The sequence below is a fragment of the Triturus cristatus genome, chromosome 4_2, assembly GCF_964204655.1.
Source record: "Triturus cristatus chromosome 4_2, aTriCri1.1, whole genome shotgun sequence".
NCBI classification, from domain to species: Eukaryota; Metazoa; Chordata; class Amphibia; order Caudata; family Salamandridae; genus Triturus; species Triturus cristatus.
In genome coordinates, this window is record NC_140586.1 from 958934166 (window position 1) to 958957846 (window position 23681).

Here is a 23681-nt window from a genome sequence, read left to right on the forward strand (position 1 = left end):
TAACTCCAAAGGGCCCCTTCAGGTGACCCCTTGCCTTTAGAATAATAAGATTTGGGGGGATGGGGGTGGGAGGTTGATCACTGGACACCTTCAGGCGACCCCTTCCCTTTAGAATGATAATATGTACAGGGGATCACTGGACGCCTTCAGACGACCCCTTTCCTTTAGAATGATAAGAGGTACATGGGATCACCGGACCCCTGCCGGCAACCCCTGCCGTAGCGACCTCTTCTCTTTAGAACGATAAGATGCACAGAGGATCACTGGACCCCTTCAGGCTACCTACAGTCGTTGTGTATGTACGTATTTATGTATAAAAGTGAGTACGTTCACTGGGCTGCAAACGTCTGCCACATAAAACCCCACAGGCCTGTACAGGGTATTGACAACTTTCTTTTAAAGCCCCAGTACACGAGACAATACCCCATAAGAGCTCAAAAGGCAACGATTCCCCTTGCTTGCTGAAAGTACTTTTAGTGAAAAACATGGTTTAATTGGGTGTTAATCTTGCGTCCTGGAAACTCAATATAAATTGTGCCCTCATTTTTCCTTAGTGACGCGACATTTACTTCACAGGTACTACATCAAGGGTCATTACTTCAGGGAAGATACATCAGCAGTCTTTAAATCACAGGTAAGTTTTAAGTCTTTTATTTTGCAGGCTTTCACTTCGCAGGTAAGTTAGTTTAATGTTTCTAAGCTTAACAATATGTGTGTATCATAAAACATAGTAATTAAATGACCTAGGATAATGGCCAATCCCATTGAAGACTTTCTCCAATGGAGCCTGGTCAGCTCATATATCATAGATCTAATAGAGACTTCTAGCTGCACATTACTTACTTTAGAATTATCCCCAGGCATCAGAATGCATCCAGAAATTTTTGAGCAGTAGCCTTGCTTGCCAGTAGGTGGTATCGATTGGCTCTGCGTGGCGTTGTGCCCACCAGAAGTCATGTGTGTGTGGTGACTATATAGGTACCACCTCAGCGCGCTGACGTCGGTTCTTTTCTTTCCAAGCCAGTCAGCGCAGATCTGGAGAGAGCTACTCCTTAATCACTTTATGACTAACCTTTAATTTTTACTTTTCTTGAAATCTTTTCTGGAGAATCTACTACCGGTGTGGCAGGGATGTCAGTGACGGACCCGCACTTTGTTTTGCCTTTGGTGCCTCAATAGCAACCACGGACGTGAAGATCTGGGTCGACTGCTGCACGATGAACCCGAAGACCTTGATGGAGCAGTGCGACTCAACATGTAATGCTGCGACGGTCTCGAACCCAGTCGAGAGGAAGGTCCCTGGATCGGTCAAGGAGCCCAAGTTCTTCATCATACTCGAAGTCATCGGGTCACTCTGGTAAGTCGCACCGCAAGCAGAAGAGCAAGAAATCAAAGAGGTCTTTGACTACACCTTGTCCGTCAGTTGAGCCAGAGCCTGGACAGGCTCCGTGCCTCACTGGGTTTCTGGGAGCCAGTGACCCCAATCCAACTTCAGGAGTTCTAGGAGGCCATGCGCCGCATATAGGAGCAGCCGGCTCCTGCACCTTCAGACCCTGTAGGTTCGGGAGGGGCCCCTACTGGATCCACGCTGGCAGTTCTGGGCCTGGTGCCAGTCGGGTCCCTTGAATCCACAGATGGATCTGGACCGGCGCCAGTTGCATCACCTTGACCTTCCCCAATGCTGGTCCCAATGCAGACGCTCCTGGAGCCGCTGGAACCCCCTCGGCAGCGTTGTTCCCATTCTAATTGCCCCAACATGGAGCAGGAGGGGCATCACCCAATGCAGACTCCAGTGCCGAATGGAACCAAGCCTTCCAGGCCATAGTTTGATCCCTATATGGGTTAGGATTGGGTCACTGGACCCTGAAGAATACCAGCCTTTTGACACACAAAAAGGACTGTTGTGAGGATTCGGAGGAAGCCAGCAAAAAGGACACTACTCCACATACTGGCATGCTTTCCCCCCTACCATGGCTACAGAGGAGGAAGTGTCATTTGCAATAGTGGTGAGAAGGGTGGCTGAGGCCCTGGACATTAGTCTGCCCTCTGTGGCAGTCAAGACGATGTCTTGACAGAGGGGTTTCAGCCGGGTATGATCCCCTCAGAACTGCTTCTTCCATTTAATGAAGCCCTTCCAGAAGTCCTGCTTGGGACCTGGTCCAAGTCCAGCACAGGGGCTTCTGTGAACAGGATGATTACCTGCCGCCACCACCCTGCTCCAGGAAATCCCAACTTCCTCTTCCAACACTACACCCTGGAAAGCTTGGTGGTCCAAGCCTCTACTTCCCATATAAATCCTGGTGCGTTCCCCAATGCATGACTGGAAAGGTAATCAAAGATGTTGGACACCTTAGGGAAGAAGATTTCTTCCACCATCCTGGCACTGCTGTCCGTGAACACTGCATCACATGCCTTTTGGGTCGTTACCAACATGCTCTGGGCTTTGGTTGTGCAGCTGCTGCCCGTCGTTCAAGAAGATGCCAGAGCCATACTCTGCCAAGCTGTTGCTGATGGGAGAGACGCACCTAAGTTCACGATCAGATGTGGACTGGATACCGCCAACTCGCTGGATAGAACGGTTTCATTGACGTTGGCCTTACGGTGCCACACCTGGCTAGGGACAACTGGCTTTTCTCGGAATCTCCAAGCATCTCTTATGGGCATGCCCTTTGAAGGCTCCTGTCTCTTCAGAGCCAAGGCGGATTCAGCGCTGGAGCACTTTAAGGACAGCAGGGCTATAGTCAGGTCCTTGGGTCTTTCCATAGTCCCTCACCAATCTGCTTTTTACTCCTTTCGTCGCCACGGAAGAGGTTTCTAGATTAGTCTATACCCTCCCTGCTACCGTGGCATGCAAGCTTCCCAGCCTCTGTGTGGCCGATGATGTGGTACCCACTGAGGGAAACAGTCTAAACCACGAGTGTTCCGACTCCGCAAGCCTTACCACACATGCCTTAAACACACATGTATTAACGTGCGTGGTTAAGGCATATGCGCGGTCTAGCTGCGTAACAGACGGGCGGAAGCAGGGAGATGTGAGGTAAGTGGGGCAGGGGGGTGGGTCATGGTACGTTTGTGGGGTGGTGGGTAGGTCGGGGTACTTTTGTTGGGTGGGGTGGGTTGGGGTACTTTTGTGTGGTGGGGTAGGTCGGGAATGTTTTGTGGGCTGGGGGGTAGGTCGGGGTTGTTTTGTGGGCTGGGGGTGGGTCAGGAATGTTTTGTGGGCTGCGGGCCACATTGGACGGAAGCAGGAAGAGATCTGTGGTGAGGTAATGGGGGCTGGGGGGTGGGTCAGGAATGTTTTGTGGGCTGGGGTAGTTTTGTGGGTTGGGGTAGGTCGGTGGTAGTTTTGTAGGCTGGTGGGGTCGGGTAGTTTTCTGGGCTGGGGGGTGGATCGGGTGACAGCCTGACGGAGGACCATCTTTCCTTGCTTCTCAAAGTGATGGCTCTCTTGGCTAGGGGAGCCATTGAGAGGGTGCCGACGTCAGAAATAGGTCAAGGTTGTTATTCTCGCTTCTTTCTGGTGCCCAAGAAGGGTGGAGGCCTTTGTCCTATCCTAGATCTGTGCCCTCTCAATGTCTTCCTCAAGAAGGAGAAGTTCAAAATGCTCACACTCGCTCAAGTCCTGTCTGCCCCAGACCCGGGAGAATGGATGATAGTGTTGGACTTGGAGGACGCATATTTCCAAATTCCCATCCTGCCGCCGACAGACATAACCTGCGGGACACATACCCACTGGCAAATTGAGGGCTCTGCAGCGAGACCTGAAGTTCCATTGTGTGCAGCATCAGGGGAATCTCTCCGACATGGTCCAGATCTCAGAGGGAGCTGCAAAATATCTGCAGTGGTGGTTAACTAATCGCGATTGTGTCAGCGGCAGACCCCTCTCCCTTCCCCAACCAGATCTGACAGTAGTCACATATGCATCACTCCTGGGATGGGGTGGCCATCTGGGGGAGGTGGAGATCAGTGGCCTCTGGTCTCCAGAGGAATCTGAACTTCACATTGACCTTCCGGTGATCCGGCTGGCATTGAAAGCCTTTCTACCCTCCATCAAGGAAAGGCTAGTGCAGGTGTTGACGGGTGTTGGAAGCAGGAGTCCCCGTCCTGCACTACTGTCACCAAATGCGAGACCCAGGACGCCCCACCCAACGTTAGACCAAGTAAGTACACTGTTTGAGATTGCCCTGCTTACCCCCTTAATAGCTTGGCAGGAGCAACCAGGCCTATCTCCAAGGCATGAGTGTACAGTATGTGCAACCACGCCCACAGCAACCCATTGGTGACATAAGGTGCAGCTTCTCACTCTGGCCCCAGTACTGCCACTCCGTTGGTCAGTACGGGCCCCAATCTGAGCTGAAGCAAAGGCTCATGTCGCCAGAAGGACTGAGAGGCAGAGACAGTGTCCCTCCGAACCCACACCCCACCCAGGTAGTGATCCACGTTACCTGGGGGCACGACCCTTCTCTCCTCTCCTCCTTCAGCGAACTGGGCCTTCTGTGCAGGACTTCCTCAATGGGCCTCAACGGCTCGGCCTGGCAGCTCAGCTCCTCAGGGGCTGCAGGTCCGGGCCGCAACTGTTAGGAAGGTCTCAGGCAGCCGCAGGGCACACGTACCCCACGCCCCTGAGATTACGTTACTCCAGGTGCACGTTCACCACAGCACCCACTGGGTCTCTTCTGGCACGAAGCCACACACACAATGCTGATGGGACTTCACGTCGACTCAGAGTGCACGTTCACCAGGCACTCCTTCCTGCGGTCTCAGTTGGCACCAAAACACGCGCACTGCGCTGCAGAGATTAACTTTCTTCCGGTGCACACGATGATCAGCTGATCACCTCCACAGTCCCAGGTTGCACCAACGCACGAACACTGCTTCACTGAGACTTACTCCAACTCCGGTGCCCCGATATCCAGGCGCTCTTCACTAGCACCTTCGGCTGCACTATGACACGCTCACCGTGTCCGAGCCTCACTTCTCCTCCGGTGCACTTGATGACCAGGCGTTCTTCACCAATGCCTCCGGTGCACCGCGACACGCACCATGCGCGTTCGAGACTCACTCCACGTCCGATGCACACGCTGACCAGCCGCTCCTCACCAACGCCTCCTGTGCACCACAACCCTCACCTTGCGTGTCCGAGACTCGCTTCACCTTCAATGCACACGTTGACCAGACGCTCTTCACCGTCTCCTGTGCACCACGACACACTCCCAGCGCATCTGAGTCTCCCTTCTCCTCCGTGTGTCCAAGATCACAGGGCACCCCTTCCGAGGATCTCAAGCTGCCACAACACGCGCCCACCGTGTCGCTTGAAACTTCTCTGGAAACATTTATGTTCCTGTGTTTCCAAACAGGGAAAAAAACAAAAAAAAACAAAGGAAATGGACGGAGTGTTGAACATTGCAAGCACTCACCCCCAGTCAACTGATCTGGGTTTAATCCATCACCGTTCTTTAGCCCACTCTGCCACCCCAGTTCAGACATGGCCATATGCAAATCAGTCTGACCCTGTGCCTCATGGGAACAGTCCTGAGACTGATTTGCATATGGCCATGTCTGAACTGGGGTGGCAGAGTGGGCTAAAGAACGGTGATGGATTAAACCCAGATCAGTTGACTGGGGGTGAGTGCTTGCATTGTTCAACACTGCGTCCTTCATTTCCTTTGGTTTTTGCTTTCCAAACAGGAAGCCAGTTCACCTCGGGCCCTTGGGGTTACAAAACAGCACAAAGCACAGTCTTCTTCAAGCAGGGGGACCCAGCGCACACAGCACAGTCCCAACAGCCTCTTCCTTGGTTAAAACAGCAAACTGCAGACCAGCCCCAGATCACAAAGCAAAGGTTGGTCCTTCCCAGCAGTCTCTTCAGTTCTTTCCTTAGCAGAGGTTCCTCTTGACCACGAAATGGGTCTAAGCCTTTTCAGTCTCAATCCATTTCTATTCCAACGTTCAGAGGCCTCAGCTCTCATAGTTATACCCCTAAATGTCTTTGAAGTTCGTTGTGCTCAGGGGTCCCTGACCGCTGCCTAAATCAGTTCTGGGTGTCTCCCTCCCAGTGTCACCTTTCTCCCTTTGATACTGGGGGTCTGGATTCTTAATCACTCAGCAGGAGATGGGTCAATTGGTTCATAGCACCAGCCCAGGCCTTTTCACCTCCCAGGCTTCTCCTTCCCCTACTCTCCAGATGCAGGGCAGCCTGGTGCCATCTCAACCCCTCCCTGGGTCAAGACCTTTCCCAGCTCCTCTCACCTCTCAGATCCAGACAGTCAATCCACATTCAGCAGAGACACACATAAATGCTTAAAGCACAAAACTCAGCCATTTTCTAAACAAGTGGTTTCTGAACACACAGTGACAAAACCACTTTCATAGAAAGATGTGTTATGACACTGAATTCATACATACTAAACTTCACCTCTCCATTTTAAACTTATAGGAAACTAGGCAAACAAACAACACCCAGCCTCCCCATTCTGTCCTATGGGCAGGGTGGCCTTTCAGCAGTGAAAAACAACATGGAGTGTTTTTCACTGTCGGGACAGAACACACACCTGAGTATATGTCCTGCCGTTTACTTACACTACACCCTGCCCAGGGGTTACCCGGGACCTACCACAGGGGTGCCCACGGTGGAGGTAAAGGGGAAAGTAAGGCCTGAAAAGTGGTTGCACTTGTCAGGACAACATGCTAACTTAGCAAACAGCGCGCAGGCCCTAAACTGCAGGCCAGAGTTCCCCTCTCTGTGCACCTTTGCATTACTAGCCCTGGCACACACAGGGCACATCACTAGGGACTTTACTAGTAAGGCAAACATACCAATCATGGCCAACCAATTACCATTACACTTTACACAGGGAATACTTGTACTTTAACACGGATTAGCAGTGGCAAAGTACCCAAAGCATCTAAATTGGCAACTCCGTGAGGAAAACTGTCTAAGGGAAAGCAAAAAGTTTAGGGAACTCTAGCCAAAAAGGCCAAGTCCTACAACAGGCAACACCATCACCATGTGGTACTGTAACAAACAGGGCAGGTTGGGGTTCTGGACCCTTTGTCAAGAGGCTCTGTGTCTCTGGACATGGCTGGAAAGTCAGGACATAGCCTTGGTGGTTTAACACCTGGCGGGCTTTCTGACCGGCAGGACGGACAAACCCAGCCGAAGATGCCTAGCAGGTCATGAATGACATCTACATCCGGAAGTGGTGCAAAGTCTCCTTCAACAGTTAGGTGAGCCTTGGTTAGATCTGCTTGCCAACGCAGAGAACGCACAATGGCAGCAGTTCTACATGTTGGAGTTTCCCAAGCGGCTCGTACTCGGACACGCTTTTCATCTCAAGTGGAGCTCAGGCCTCCTGTATGCCTTTTTGACCATACCATAGCTGCCCACAGTTCTCTAGAAGATCAGTAATGAACCAGCCCAAGCCACAGTTGTGCCTCTGGACTGGGCTTGGAGAGTTTGATATCCTGAGCTGTTGAGCATGGCCATCAGTCCTCTGATCAGGCTGCCCCTTTGGGAGGATCATCTGTTGTAGCAGCAGGGGAGATTCCTCCACCTGAACAGGGCAACGATTTGCGTTCCTGCATGGAGATTGAACAGTGACAGTGGACGGCTTTCGACCAAGTTAATCTGGCAGCCAGGTGTCCCTCCACCAAAACAGTATATGCCTGACACTGGGGCAAGTTTGTGGCACGATGTGCAGAAAAACAGATTGATCCCCTTTCTGATCCCCTGTGAAAGGTTCTTCTATTTATTGTTTCCCTTGCCCTGCAGGGCTCTGCTCTGTGCACCTTCAAGGGCTACCTTTTTTCTATATCAGCCTTTCTGCGGTTGCCTGATCAGCCAATCCTTTTCAAATCCCCTATTGTACATATCTTTTTGAAAGGTTTGCAACATCTGTTTCCTCCTGATCTCTTTATCATGCCTCAGTGGGACCTTAATCTAGTCTGGACGTTCCTGATGTGTGCTCCCTTTGAGCCCCTTTCACAACTGTCCTCTCAGATTCCTACCATCAAGGCAGCCTTTCTGGTGGCAATAACATCTGCACAGAGGGTCACTGAGCATCAGGCTTTGTCATCCAAGCTTCCAAAAATAAACATCTGCCCAGACAAGCTGGTACTATGTAGAGCCTCCTTTCTATCCAAAGCAGTCCCTCTCTTTCATGGCGGCCAGTCCATCGCCCAGCCTGCTTTTTTTGCTCCACCACATACCGCTAAAGAAGAGGAGCTCCTTCACCGACAGGACATAAAAAGAGCCTGGACATTCTACCCTGCCCGCACGAAAGAGTTTCGGTGGATGACCAACACTTTGTGGGATATGTCAGCGCGAAGAAGGGAATGGCTGTGCAGAGGCGTACCATCTCTCGATGGATTATGCTCTGCATAAAGATCTGCTAAGCAGTGGTCGACAAGCAACCTCCTGCGGGCTCTTTTCACAAGAGCCAAGGCTGTGACCACTATGTTAGCATGCAGAGTCCTGGTCATAGACATCGGCCAGGCAGCAACATGGGCCTCTCTGCACATGTTCACAGATCACTACTGCATAGACAGTCAGGTCCATTGTGATGGCCATTTTGCCTGTTCCTTCCAGCAGGACTTTTTGGTGTGAAATAGTTTCGAAGACCCACCTCTGGGGAGGTACTGCTTGGGCATCTTTTCTAAGGTAAGGAATCTGCAGCTAGAAGTCTCTACCTGATGAAAACTTTACTTACCTTTGGAGACACCTTATCTGGTAGAGACAATCTAGCTGCAGATTCCTTACCAACTCACCCATCCTACACGCTCTGCAACCTGATTTCTAGGGACAGGGCCTTCCCCTTTCAGGACTCTAGTTTTCCACACCAGTGGTCAGTGTTCTGCCACACATTCATGACGTGTAAAGTCCCTAAAATAAACTGACATCAGCGTGCTGGCGTGGGGCCTATATAAGTGATGTGCATGTCACTTCTGGCATAGACGGCGCCACGCAAAGCCGGACGACACCATGCGAAGCCGATCAACACCACCTACTGGCACGCAGTGGTACTGCTTACGAAAAAGTTCCAGATCCAGTCTGACACCTGGAGATAGTTCTAAGGTAAGGAATCTGCATCTAGATGGAGTCTCTACCATAAAAGACATTACCAAAGCTTAGTAACTTGATCTTCTTAAAACCACCTATCTGAGGGTCCATGTCTCCAATCACCTTCCATGAAGAACAGCGTACAAACAAAAAAAGAGATGATTTTTTGAAGTTTAATAAAAAACATGTGTATGGAATCTTCTCAAGTTGTTGGTCTAGGATTAGACTAAGTATGAATAAATTGGTGCGGTTTTCTAATATATCAAAGTAGGAAGGGGCTGACAGGTTCTGGGTTTGCTTTATATGTCATTTCCCTTTTCAGCGTCCCAACATCAGTCAGTGCAGGGAACTTTTGTCTGTTTACTTTTGGGAGATCAAAGGCAGTTAGCTGTTGCCGCTCAACCTCCAAACATGGAGGTTTACGTTTTGCAGGCTCAGGTGCAAGACTTTTCCCTGCTGCTGTTACTGGAGGCCCTCGAGATGGGGCAGCTGGACTCAAGGACAAATGATCATGGCCTGAGGTTCTGGATACCATACTCTCGTCACCCAACCTGGAGCCATCAGGATGATTGGGGCCATTTGTTCCTGGTCTTCTTCAGACTTTGAGGCAGGAGAGAGAAGCACAAAGGCGTAAAGGTGTTGTGATCCCCAGTCTAGGCAACAGGAGTCTACGAGCAAGGACTACCGTCGGAACTTGGCGTGTTTCTGCAGTGGTGAAAAGATCAAGGCAGAGTCCTCCCAATTGCTGAAAGACGCCCCTCGCCACTTCTGAGTGCAGCCACAATTCATGATCCGCTAGGCAACACCGGCTGAGTTCATCTACCCTGGCATTTAAAGATCCTGCCACATGCTGCATGACCAAAGAGATGCCCTGAAGCTTCAGCCTGACCAGAAGCGCAAGCTTCCTGGCACACTACCCATGATCCCAACTTCATCCTGCTTGTTGCAGTATCACATGGGAGTGGTGGTGTTCATGAGAACCTGCACCTGTTCCCCCTTAAATAGGCAGCGACTGCGACCATCACTTTTGTTCACACCTAAAGCGCACTGATATGGCCAAAGAGCACGGAGAACTAGAAGTGGTCATGGCCTACCTGAAACCAAAGGTAGTGCCTCTGGGACTGCAGGACGGGGATGTGGAAATGGGAGTCCCTACAGATCCAGTGCCACCATCCAGTCTCCTGGATCCAGGGCAGAGAGTACTTGGGCCACGGACAGCCTTTCGAACTTGTCCTTCCTCAGGAAGAAGTTTAGAGGGATGAAGATCGCGGATGATGGAGGCATCCACCCTTTGGCACCAGAAAGTAAGAGGAGCAACAACCAGTCCCAGTTTTGAATGCTGGCACCCTCTCTTTGCCCCCCTCGTCCAAGTAGCCTGAACCTCCCTTCAAAGAATGGACAAGGGTTCCTCCGACAGTGACTGTGGTGTAGGAGGCATGTTTGGAGGGGAGGAGAGGAAAGGGATTAGTATCTAATTTAGAGTGCTCATCTCTCCGATGTGCTGCTCTGCCACCAGTGGAGGTCATGTGTGATCCAGCCTCTTACCGGGTGACTGTGCACTGCTGTAAGCAACTTAAAGTGGTTTTCGCAGCAGCTGTGGTTTGCGTGTTGGGGATTGGGTAGTCTGTTGCGCCAGATGCCTGACCTCAGCCTTGATGGTCTGCTGTTGCTGAAGCAAAGCTTGTTGTGGCCTCTGCTGAAACACTCTTCCAAAACCTCAAAACAGAAAAGGTTCTCTGATGGTGAATGCCTGAATCTCTCCCACTCCTACAGGATGTCTGAGCCATGAGTAGTGCGATCTTCCATGAAACAAATTTGTTGGGAGAACTGCTGGGTAGGCAATAGTAGTCCGAGGGATTATTGAGTTGATTTGCTCTCCATAAAGCGCTCCAGGACGGAGTCCACCTTGTCTCCAAAGAGAGAGGTGCCACCAAATGGCATGTACATTAAGGATTAATGGATATGGCTGCAGAAACCAGTGGAGTGGATCCAAGAAGGCCGGAGAAGCACCCTGCTAGTGCCAACTGTCCGACCCAAGCAGTCGGTGGTTTCCAGGCCAACCAAATTACGTATTTCACTGCATCCTGGCCATCTTAGGTGCTTTGTCGCAGGTTGGCCCATAGATCATCAGAGACCGCTGGCAAGATGTCGGCCACTATATTCCATAACACATGTGGTTAACGCCCTAGGAGGCAACTGAAATTAACAGACCTGAGGGAGAGGCTGGCTGAGGAGAACATGTATTTGGCAAATGCCTCCATGTGAGGGGGGGGAGGGAGGGTGGTCAGAAACGTGTTAGGATTGAGCCTACTGGCAAAGGCCTGGACTACCAGGCTCTCATGTGTTGAATGCTGCAGGAGAAAAGCTGGGTTTCCCGGGGCAGGCCTGCGCCACTTGGCCATTTGCATCTTTACTGGTGGGCAAGATCCTGGCTTTGCCCAGGTTCCCAGCTGCGTGTCCGCTAAAGCCTAATTAAAAGGCCGGAGGGGTTCCAGTGAGGTGTGCCCTGGGCACATTTGTCTTTACTTCCATAGCAGGTAGGTGCAGGTCTAAAACCTATGCTGTTCGCCTTATGACCATCGCATAGGAGACAAACTCTACAGTGGAAGAGCCAGGGGTAGGAGTGTAGAGGCCAGTGTCTGGAGAAGTGTCAAGACCACTGGCCTCCTGTTGGTCCAAAAAGAGATTTTGTTGCTGTATGGTTGAGAGCCGTCCTCAGAATTATCATATTGGTCAGGGAACCTATAACTGAGAGGACGTATCTTTGAATAAGAGAAGGGTCGTGGGTAGGGTATGACTTTGGTCAAGGTAGCGCAGATTTCCATCCGAGTTCAAAAGGGCTATTGGGTCCTCCTCCGGCGCGGGTGGCAGTGCTGCCTGTATCAACGTGCATAGTCCCGGCATCATTCATGGTGAGGTATGGGCCGCTGTGGTAGGCGTCATCACTCCCACAGTTGGGGCAGACATTGGAATGGGGTAGAGCGGCACAGTCGGCACCGGGGACAGATCAACCAACTCGAGTCCTGCTCACATTTATAAGACCGAAAGCGCTCCAAAAGGATTACGTAAGGTACCAAAGATCCTCAGCATGGCCTCTGGATCTGCTGCAGCAGGAGCGGTGGCCCCAGGAACTTAGGGGGAATCCGGATCAAAGGTGGGGTTTGTTCTGAAGTGGGAAACGGAGACCCCAACTTGGAGGTACCTGGGGGCTCTGTGACTCCTCACGGTTTTCCACTAGCCGACCCAGTGCTTAATTTGTAAAAAGAAAGTGCCAGGGCCCTTCTTGGAAGGCCACTGCAGCATGCACTGCCCTTTGCCCCTGTCAGTAAGTAAGTGAATTAGATAATCGATTAAGTACAGAAACAGCCTCGAGGAAGGGAGCGGTGGCCCAGTTAGTGGTTTTAGCGGGTGATTTTAATTGCCACCTGTGCCCCAACCTGATTCCTGTTAATGAGGATTGGTCCCGTTGTACGTTGGAGGAAGGTCCGCACTTTCAGCACTCTGGTGAGGGGATGGAATTGGATAGGGTCCTGAAAGGTCACGCCCTAGTACACACTATAGACCTTGTGGCTATAGGAAGTGGAGGGGAGGTCATTCCAACATTCAAGGGCAGAGGGTGTCGCTCTTTCATAGACTAGTAGTGGTCTCCAGTCTATTCAAGGACTGGATAAGAGGGGCAGAGATCGAATGGAGAATATTCAGCGATCACAACCCCCTAGTGCTGGAGTTAGTAGACCTGTCCCCCAGAAGTGCTAGGAGAGGTATAGGGGTAGCAAGTATTGAGAGGGTAACGGACCAGGGGAGACGACTTAGATGGACCAAAGTGGATGGGGACGCTTTTTATAAATCCCTAATGGAGACAGGGAATGGAGTGATTGGGGCGTGCCTTGACCTTTCGGTGGAGGGACCTGCCGTCGTCAAAGCATTTGAGGAAGTGGTGCATCTAATAGATGGGCTACTAAAGACCACTAAGCAAGGGAGAGTAAACGCCACCCCCAGATGGATCGACAAAGATTGTTCCCGGGCACAGAAAGAGCTAAAATCTAGCTTGAAAACTGTACCCCGGGACAAGTCACGCATTGCACTGAGTGGGATCACATACAAAAAGGCGATTAAACGTAAGAAATATTCCCTCCAATCACAAGCCTGGGAAGATTTAAGGGCCGCAGCAGATAGAAGGGACATAACTGCGTTCTGGAAAATAATAAATAACAAATGTTTTCAGGACACTAATGCACCAGAAATTGGTACCACCATTTTGCCAGAACAATGGAATGATCATTTTAAAGGTTTATATAACCACACCGCTGAGAATAATAAGGATGATGGGAAGGGTCCCCAGTGGGTTACCACGATTGAATTTTCTTTGGAGGAAGTGGTAGCAGGTATCCAGGGCTTAACGCAAAACAAAGCGCCAGGACCAGATGGTATCCCACCAGACCTTTATTTAAGCAAGGTGGAGCTGTGGGCCCCTATTCTCACAAGGGTGATAGATGCGGCGGTCGCAACCGCCTCCCACGCTCATGGTCATCGGCAACAATAGTCCCCATCTTTAAAAAAGGGAACAGGGATAACCCCCAGTGCTACCGCCCCATATCTTTGATCGATGTGACGGCTAAAGTGTTGGGACGAGTGGTCCTCAACCGCCTTACGGACTGGGCCGACGAACATCAAATCATCACAGATACTCAGTACGGGTTCAGGGCAGGGAGATCAACAACGGACCAGTGCCTGAACCTCTATCTATTGGTGGCAAAATATACTCTAGCTAGCAATGAGGCTATATATCTTGGGTTTATGGACCTCACTGCAGCTTTTGACCACGTCAATAGAGAGAAGCTGTGGGCCTTGATGTCCAGATTAGGGGTCGATCAGGGCCTGGTTAACATCCTGAGTGCATTGCACTGGAATACCACTGCTAAAGTGCATTTTAATTTGGAAGGGGGCACTACGGCACCTTTTGCTTGCAATAGTGGGGTCAGACAGGGATGTATTTTGGCCCCGTTTTTGTTTTCCCTATATATTAATAATTTAGACCAGGCACTAGGCAAATTAAAAGTACATTCTCCTCGAGTAGGTTCCCGCCCTGTCCCTGTGTTGTTGTACGCAGATGATGCGGTTCTTTTAGCCCGCACCCCCAAGGGACTTCAGCGCCTGATAGAAGGGTTTGTCAGTTTTATGGACACCTTAGACTTGTCAGCAAACCTGACTAAGTCCTATGTCATGTTGGCTGGAACCAAACCCTGTAAGAAGTTCTCATACAAAATAGGCACACACAAACTAGGGCAGGTACAGACGTTCCCCTACCTTGGCTTGTTATTCGATGGGCTTTTAAATTTAAAAATTTTAATTGAAGAGCGGTGTTCCAAATTAGTGGCCTCGATGGGGGCGATCATGAATTATGGACGCAGGCTGGGCCGGTGGTCGCCAGAACAAGTTATGAACTTGTACAGCTCAATCTGTTGCTCAAAAGTGGTATATGGGTCTGAAGTTTGGGCTTTTGTTAGCACTCAGCAGTTACAGACAGAGGAGAATAAATATTTGAGAAAGGTGCTCAAGACCCCACAAAGTACTCCTGCCTACATTATCCATGAAGAACTAGGAAGGGTATACATTGAGGACCTGATAAAGGTCAGACCTCTTATGGCCTGGCTAAAGATTTGGTCCAATACCGAGGCAGACCTGAGCAGACAAATTATTAGAGACGGTATAGAAAGGGACAAAGGAATGAGTATTCCCTGGCTAAAATACGTGAAGTCCACACTTGAGGGAATTGGTTGTAAGGATCTTTTTACCAATCCAACGGAAATTATCCCCCAAGATATACTGAGAGTCAAAAAAAAAATCTTGGACCTGGTAGCCTCACGTAGAGCGGCTGCGGAAGAAAGTAAAACCTCAGTCTGTGCTCACAGAATGGTGAAAACAGAGGAAGGAATGGAACCTTGTCTCGCTCTTATGTATAACGCCCAGGATAGATTTTTAATCACTCGTTTTAGGCTCAACCTTTTACACCACCTAATGGCTGATCCACCAGGTTTTACTTCAACCGTTGAGCAGAAGGGTTCCTGCGGCTGCGACAATAGGTCTCCGCAGGATACCCTTCATTTTGTATTATTATGCCCACTTTATGTTTTACCTAGGCGTAGCTTTTTAGTAGGAATTTTAAAACAGGCAAAGTTTAAACATGCCAAGGTTGCCTCATTATTCTTGCAAAGGGCTAATGATCCTCATACACTGTTTTGCATTATGAATTTCATTAAGGTTGCTTTAAGGTGAAGGAACTCAAGAGGGCGGTGTTGAATGAATTTTTTTTTTTGCCCAATTTTCTTCAACCATGTGTTATGAACCGTATTTTTCTGATTTTAACTGTATATGGACTTTTATGGTATTTTTTAAGTACCGAATAAAGGATTATTGATTGATTGATTGAAGTGCCAGTGCCGAGCACCTGATTAAGTAGTGAGTCGACCCTCAGGCATACAGTTATAAAATTACAAGTATATACAATACAGCCCTTATACGAGGGTCAAATGAAGATTATCACACTACAAATCTTTTGCCCCCAAAGTTTATCAGCATGTGTAATCAATATCAAAAAGCTTGTCTAATACGGTAATCTGTTTGTAGGAAGGTTTATGTAGGTATATTGTATTTCTATAGAACAAACTTAGACAAAAGACAGCACAGCGTTGTACATGGTGAACGCAAGCTAAAGTCAGCAGTAGGAGCGGAAGCTGAATTATAGACATTTAATACATTATGATGTAGTGTTCTTTAAATGGGGGAGTCTTCAACTCTTTCCTAAACTGGAGCCGTACTGGGCCGATCCCGATGGATACAGGGATGTTGTTCCAGATCCAGGGTGAACAGACGAAACAGGTCGGCTGTCTTCTTTGTACGCTTCTTAGTCTGCAGTCTGATGGTGTCCTGGCTGTGGCTGTGCCGAGAGCCACTAGAGACCGTGAGCTTGTATGCAAGATAAGCAGGGGCTGCTCGTGATGGCTTTGTAAGTGATGCAGCTGGTTTTGACGATGGTGCAAGCCGGCAAGGAGAGCCAGTCGACTTTCACCAGTATAGGGATGATGTGATCATATTCCTTTAGGCCCAGGATGAAACTTACAAGGCATGTTGAATGCCCTAAGGGGTGCCAGTGTGTTGTTTGGGAGGGGGGCATGGAGTAGGGCATTACCACCATCCAGATGTGGGAACAGCAGTTCTGAAGTTGTTTTCTAGAAGAAATGGTTTGCTTTCTTTGGATGAGAGTGCTGGTACTAGGCAGTCTGTTTTTTTGGCAAGGTGTTCCTTGAGGGAGAGGTTTGTGTCCAGGGTGAATCCAAGTTATTTGGCATTCATTGAAAGTTGGGGTTCGAAGCCACTAACGTTCATCTCATTGAGCCAGGTTTGTACTGTATCTTGTCTGTTGTTCTTGTCAAAGAATAGGAATTCTGTCTTGAGTGGGTCGAGCTTCAGATAGGCACATCTAAGTATGGATTACATGCAAGCAGCGTTCACGGCGTTGGATGTCTGAAGCAGAGAAGACTTTCAAGTAGAGTTTAGTATCAGCGACATATTGGCAAATCTTGAAAATATGGTCTCTGAATTGAGCACCATGTGGCTCGGCTCCAGGTAAAGAGTGAAGATGGCAAGAAACAGTAGAGGACCCTAGGGGCCTCCACATGTGATAGGGACCTTTTGTGACCTGGACGTGCTCATGTGAACAAACTGGTGTCGAATAGAAAGTTGGAGGAGAACCAGTGGTAGTGAATCCCATTTACGACTTGTGGGCATGATATGGGTGGGAGGGTTGACTGTGTTGAAGGCAGCTAGGAGGTCCAGCCATATCAGGAGGCAGGAGTCATCTTCATCTGTGGTCAAGATGTCATGGTCTACGATGGATAAGGTAGTACAAGGTGGTGGTCCCATGCTGCAGCATGATCAGAAGCCAGACTGGTAGTCGTGCAAGAGATGGTTGGAACTGAAGTGATCTTTGAGTTGAATATAGACTACTTTTTCAAAAATTGTTCCGATGAAGGTAGGTAGTAGGAATGGGCCAGTAGTTGGTGATGGCATCAGGGCCTAGAGAAGGTTTCTTTCGGAGTGGAGGGATCTGGCAAGTCCTGAGAGCTCAAGGGAAGGTGCCTTGAGCGAGGAAGCATTGACAATGGTAAGACATTAGTTACTTACCTGTCACTCCAGTTCTCCAACATTCTTATCTTTGAGATATTCACATGCTTGAATCATTCATAGTCACCAGGCTGGGAATCCCCAGTACAGTAAAATAGCAGTATGCAAAAATATAGAGCATATAGTATATAATGTAAAATGGGCATAGGCCTAAACAACACAGTATGTTTAGTAACACATCCACCTCATTTGAAAGTACCCAAATTTCAGCCAATGAGGTGGATGCTTAAGCATTTCTATTCCCCCTAGAGGCCACCATAGCTCAGATTTCAAACCGCAAGTATGAGAATCAAATACAATGATCCGCAACCAGGGAGGAGGAAGGGTCGCATGTGAATACATAAAAGATACCAATGTTGGAGAGCTGGAGTTACAGGTAAGTAACTCATTTCTTCTCCAGCATTGGATCTTTTAAATATTCACATGCTTGAATCAGAGTAGCAAGCAGTGCACATTATGAAATACAACAAAGTGGGAAGCAAGCTCACCTTTAGGGAAACTTGCTTCTCAGAATTGCCTGTCCCGCTCTAGTACTGCAGCAGCTCTGTGTCCATGTCTAGGCCGTAGTGCATTATGAATGTCTGCCTGCTCCTCCCAGTGGCTGCATGGCAGATGTCTCTCAAAGGCACCCTAGCATAGAGTGCTGCTGTTGAAGCCGTGCCCTTGGTGGAATGCGCCCCCACTCTTCCCTGGAGAGGATGATTGGCTTTGGTATGACAGAAAGCAATACAGGTGGAGAGCCAATGTGCTGTCCACCGTTTGGACAGAGCTTGACCTTTTTGTGGTTGTGGAAGTGTTACAAATAGCTGGTCGGATGTGAGATATTCTTTGTTCGGTCTGTATAGAATTTGATAAAAGAACGGTTTCACTACCTACTCAATCACAATTGGAACGATGGATTTCTCATAATTTTTAAGGCTAAAGTGCCATGGAACCCACAGGGTGTTATTAAAGAACCCTCACTCACCAACCTAGCTGATGGCATGCTTCATTATTGGGTTCCCACCCTGGTAGCCGAATGCTTCCAGGGTGTGCTACGACGCCCGATTACAGCGGAGCTAGTTTTTGTTGCGATTGTGACAGTGCGTGCGATGGTGAACGGTGATATTAACATTGGCTCAGGTACTCCTTCCACAACTAGCGATTTTAATGTGAAATGAGAAAAGGTTCTATGATGGTGAAGGCCTGAATCTCTCCCACTCCTAGAGGATGTCTGAGCCATGAGTAGTGCGATCTTCCATGAAACACATTTTATGTCCACCCTATGTATAGGCTCAAAAGGAGGTAACATCAACTGACTGAAGGCTAGATTACATTCCCACAGAACTGGAAGATGACAACGAGGTAGAATGCTCTGAAAAGCCCTTTCATGAACTGCTTAATGAACCTATGGAAAAACCGAGTAGAAGATGAACCACCAGTCCTTCTAAATGTCGAGATTGCAGCCAGATGGACCCTGACTGCAGCCAGATGGGCCCTGACTGTAGCCAGGTGGACCCTGAAAGCAAGCTAGATGGAGCCCGACGGCTGCCCGATGGAGCCCGACGGCAGCCCGATGGAGCCCGACGCCAGCCCGATGGAGCCCGACGCCAGCCCGATGGAGCCCGACGCCAGCCCGATGGACCCTGACTGAAGAATATTTGAGACCACTTTTGACTAAACGCTACAAATAGGCCATGCCGGGGCAATGAGGATCAGAGTGCAGTGCACTACCTTCTTCAACACCCTGGAGATCAAGGGGAAAAGGTGGAAGGCGTAGGCAAATATCTTGGACCAACTAATGGAAAGGGAATTGCCCATCGTCCCTGGATACCAAAACCGGATTACGAAGCACAGGGATTTCTTCTTGTTCAAAGTAGCAAACAGATAGATAGTGGCGTGACTTTATTAATTAAACATGTAATCCATCTGTTTTTGTTGTATTTCACACTCGTGACAATCTGTCATTTGCTGGCTGAGCGCATCTGCCTGATCGTTCTGGCAGATGGTCCACAGCAACGTCTATCCAGTGAAAAATGACACAGGTCCCCAGCAGCTGAGCTTCTTCGGAAAGGATCCTGGACCGTGTTTGTGAGAACCCGGGTCAGTATATGGTGCTCACTCATGTAATTGTAGCACCCTGCACTAACCCGGGTGACCCTTATGGTGATTTTAGGGGTTTAAATAACCATAGAAAGCTCTCTAAGTGGTAGCTGTGGAGGGCAGCCTTCAGGCTTAATCTAGGAGGAGTGCAAAGCAGCTTAGTTTACCAGTATCTAATCGTTTAGTGTAGGCGAAAGGAAATAGACCAAAACACGTGTACTTATAAAAACAGATATTTATTACAAACCACTCACTAACACGCAAAGGGGATACACGACTGCCTACTCAATACTACTCAATGGGTAAGTCGTTCGCAGTCATGAAAAGAGTTGGTTGGAACCCACACGGGAGTTCGAGTTGAAGAGTACCTGAAAGCAGAGGGGACAGAGTCTGTGCCACTCAGGGGTGACCGGGAGGCACGGAAGACGAAGGCCACTAGAGTTCAAGGATGCAGGTAAAAAGTTGATGAGGGGGCTTCTAGCACTGTTGCACCAAGTTGGTAGCTCTGTTCGAGCTACCGTGACGTTGAAGACGACAGAATCCGTCCATTCCAACGAACCGCGTCGGGGCTGATCAGTAATAGCGGAGACACACTCGTTGGTAGAACTTTTCGATGCGCCAGACTCTGTTGATACGAGTCGGCCAGGACAACCGATGCAGTTGCCGTGCAGGGAAGGAATGCAACGAAGCGGTGCACAGGGGTTCGGTTGTAGGGACCCCGACGAGTGATACTGGCCTCAACTGGTTGAGAGCACAGCTCAGGCTTCTAGGGAGAACAGAACCATAACCTGTGTACCGCGCTGTTGCATTGCTTCCCTGCACAGCAACCGCATCGGTTGTCTCGACCGACTCGTATAAAACAGTCGGGTGCATCGAAAGCTTCTACCAACGAGTCCTTGTCTCCAAAAGAGATTGATGCAAGCATTCGTGGAGGCTTTTTATTTTTCTCTGAATGGCGATTTGATTAACCAGTCGTTCAGGTATGGGAACACCTAATGACCTTCTCTCCTGAGAATAGGGGAAACTGGAGGGAGACATTTGGTCAATATTCTCGGCGCCGATCTGAGGCAAACGGTAGCACCTTGAACTAGTAGTGCTGACACGCTACTGAGAATCGAAGGTACTTCCTGTGTTTTCTGTAAATGGGTATGTGGAAGTAAGCATCCCAAAGGTCTATGGAGGTAAAAGAAATCCCCTTATGCATCATCAGGATGACATCTTGCAGAGTAAGCATCTGGAATGGCTTCTTTAGAAACTTGTTCAGCTCTCCGAGGTCCAGTATAAGTCTCCATTGAACCTGCAATAATTCCTTTGCAATTTGGGGACAATTTCCATAGCTCCCTTTCCATTTGCAGCTCCTTCAAATGAAGATGATGTTCCTTTCTTGGTGGACAAACTGGAGGTCCCTGGATGAACTTGAAGGCATGGTCTGACTGGACAATTTGTAACACCCCTTTATCTGATGTTATATTCTTCCCTGTGGGAGCAAAAAGGGGAAATTCTTCCCCCCAACTTCTGAGGACAGGCAGAAAAAGGGGGTAGAACAAGCTGGGAGTCAGGCACTCTTCTGATTATCATTGGTTCGTACTTGTGAGGACCCCCTCTTCCTTCCTGCACACCTCCCGTAGTTTTGCCTTTGGTTTTGAAAGGAGTATCCTTGATCATATCCTGACTGTCTTTGAGCATAATAAGGGCGTCCTGGTCCTTCATACGGGGTGAATCCTGCAGATCACAAAATGATTTCATTGAAGCATTCATCATCGCATCAATAATAAAAGAAGAGGTTAGTTCTCCTTCCGTTAGGATAGCTCTCGCCGTTTCCCTCTTATCCACAAGAATAAGATCCAGTAATGGAGCCATGTCATGCCACATCTGGCGATCATACCAACCTCGAATCACTATGGCATTGGCTGTCTTAATTGAAGTTGCTGTCATAGAGGAAATTGTCCGACCCAGATTGTCAATGCATTTGCTATCCTGGTCTGGCGGACTAGATGATGGAGGCATTGGGGTCTTGGTTCTTCTCTGAGCTGCTGAAGCAATAGGCAGGCCATTGGCACATGGATCACATCTGATTCTCTATAATATCTAGGTGGTTTCTGTTTTAAATCCATTTGAGTACTTCCAGACTTGCACTCCTGCTGACACACATATTCACTGTAGGATTCTTCATTGTCCATTGCATCCTCTGGAACATAGCTTAACACCAAACACAATTGGATGTGAGATATCAGTGAGGCATAATCGCTACCCTCTTCACTTTATCTGACTGCAATAATTGTACTGGAGGTGCATCAGTCCCCCTTAAATGTAAAATGAAATCTCCTATCTATTTCATTGACTGTGTGGGTCCCAACGGTGATGCCGTTGATGGTATGGTCATCGACGGTATGATCCTAGTCAACGATGGTATGGTTGTCAATGGTAGTGTCGCCGTTGATGGTAAGGTAGTCGTCGACGGTATGGTCTTTGCCATCGACAGAATTGTTGTCATTGATGGTATGCTCTTCAACGGCATGCTCTATGTTGACGGTGTCACCAATGACAGAATGCTTGACGTCGATGGGGGTGTCATTGGCGTCTTCAATGTAGACGATGGAGCTAAATACTTTGACGTCAGCGATCAACGAGGTTTCCTTTGAAGATTTCTTCTTTGTCACAGGCGAGTCTCTGTAGAGCTTCGAGGTTGGTCAGCAAAGGAGGTGGCACAAAGCGCTGGACCAAATAGATCATGCTCAGGAAACTGTGAAAGCCTCCTCTTGTGTGCTGCCTTCATGGAAGTGCTTGGGAGGAACTTCTCACTGAATCTTTCACTGAAGAGGAATATTGACTTTTTTCATAAGAAATAATGCCAACCTCCTTTCTCTTTCCTGAAGAGTCTTAGTGGACAAAACTACCAGATCTAGTATTCCACTGACTTATGGTTAGGATAAAGACAATAAATACACTGAGATTGTGGCTATCAGTGTACATTTTCTTGCTGCCACAAGATGAACAGGTTTTAAAAAGAGATCTCTTCAAAGATCTCTTCTCTTCGTCAGCCATGGTGACAGTTGCTTGTCAGACCAAAATATCTCCCTGGTACATCAATTGTAACAATCTTCCCTAAAATCAACTCGCAGTACAGTACTGCTGAAAATAGGGCTGGTTCAAATCCAGTGCTGAGCAAATTGGAAACAATTTCAAGTTCACTGAAAGGTTAGAGCACAGCTCTGACAGGGGACTCTCTCACACAAAACCTGTGGTAGAAATCTGAGCGATGGCAGCCTCTAGGGGGAGTAGGAGTGCTTAAGCTTCCACCTCATTGGCTGAAGTTTGGGTTCTTTCAAATGAGGTGGAGGAGTATACTGCTATTTTAGGTTAGCAGAGATTCCCAGCCGGACCGACAATGATTCAAGCATGTGAATATATAAAAGATCCAATGTTGGAGAAGAAGGGGTAAGGATGATGGTAGGTAACATAAGAAGTGGCATTGAGGGAGTTGAATAGGTCAGCCTGATCGGGGAGAGAGAGGCCTTTGAAGGCAAGCTTGGTATGGCCGATGTGCTGTCAGATCTTCTGTGTTTTCTTTTACTGAAGAAGGTGGACAGCATTGCACTTTTCTGTGAAGTGAGGAATAGCTGGGTCCGGCGGGGGGAGGGGGTTGATGCAGTGCGTGATTGTCTTGAACAGCGTTCTGCTTCTGTAGGTGGCTTGATTGATGGTGTTGGTATAGTACTTTACCTTGGCTGATGTAAGGACCATGGCATCTAGGCCTCAGGGTTGAAATGTATGGATTTACTTAAAGAGGGCCATATACTCTGTGTTCATTGGATCCAGACAGAGAAAAAAAAAATAACTTTACTGTCAGAAAAGTGCAACAGTCTTCTCTTCCAAATGACACTCTTCATGGAGGGATCCTGATGGCCACTGTAAATATCAGAGTCCAACGCTGGGTCTCGTCCCCCCTTTACACCCCCGCAGGGTACGTGCCAACTACCACTGCAGAGCAGAGTTCAATTTGTTGTCTCTGAACACTATATTTCTTGACCACAAGTGTGGATCAGGAGTTTACTCTAAGCACGGTGCTGGAGCACGTCTCACTAGCACTTGCTATTGATATTTAAAATGTTTTAAAGACAAACTTGTTTTACGTAGAGAGATGTGCACTACTTTTACTTCCGTTAGGCTTGCATTATGTGCGATAAAACAAAATCAGGTCTACATTTTAGACTTATACAAGTTGTTCTGACAAGGTCACAACTCATCCAACAGATCTATTATTTTTACACACTCTATGGTCATAGGGGGTCCTCTTGTTTGCGTTTTATGTGATGTGAGCTACAATAAGCCCTGTTCAGAGATAACACCACCAGAG

General features: G+C 48.7%; 1 protein-coding gene across 7 annotated transcripts in view; it reads right to left on the bottom strand.

The window, feature by feature from the left end:
• The window catches only part of CCDC24 (coiled-coil domain containing 24), a 219511-nt gene that overhangs the window by 119212 nt on the left and 76618 nt on the right, over positions 1-23681 (bottom strand). The window lies entirely within an intron of this gene.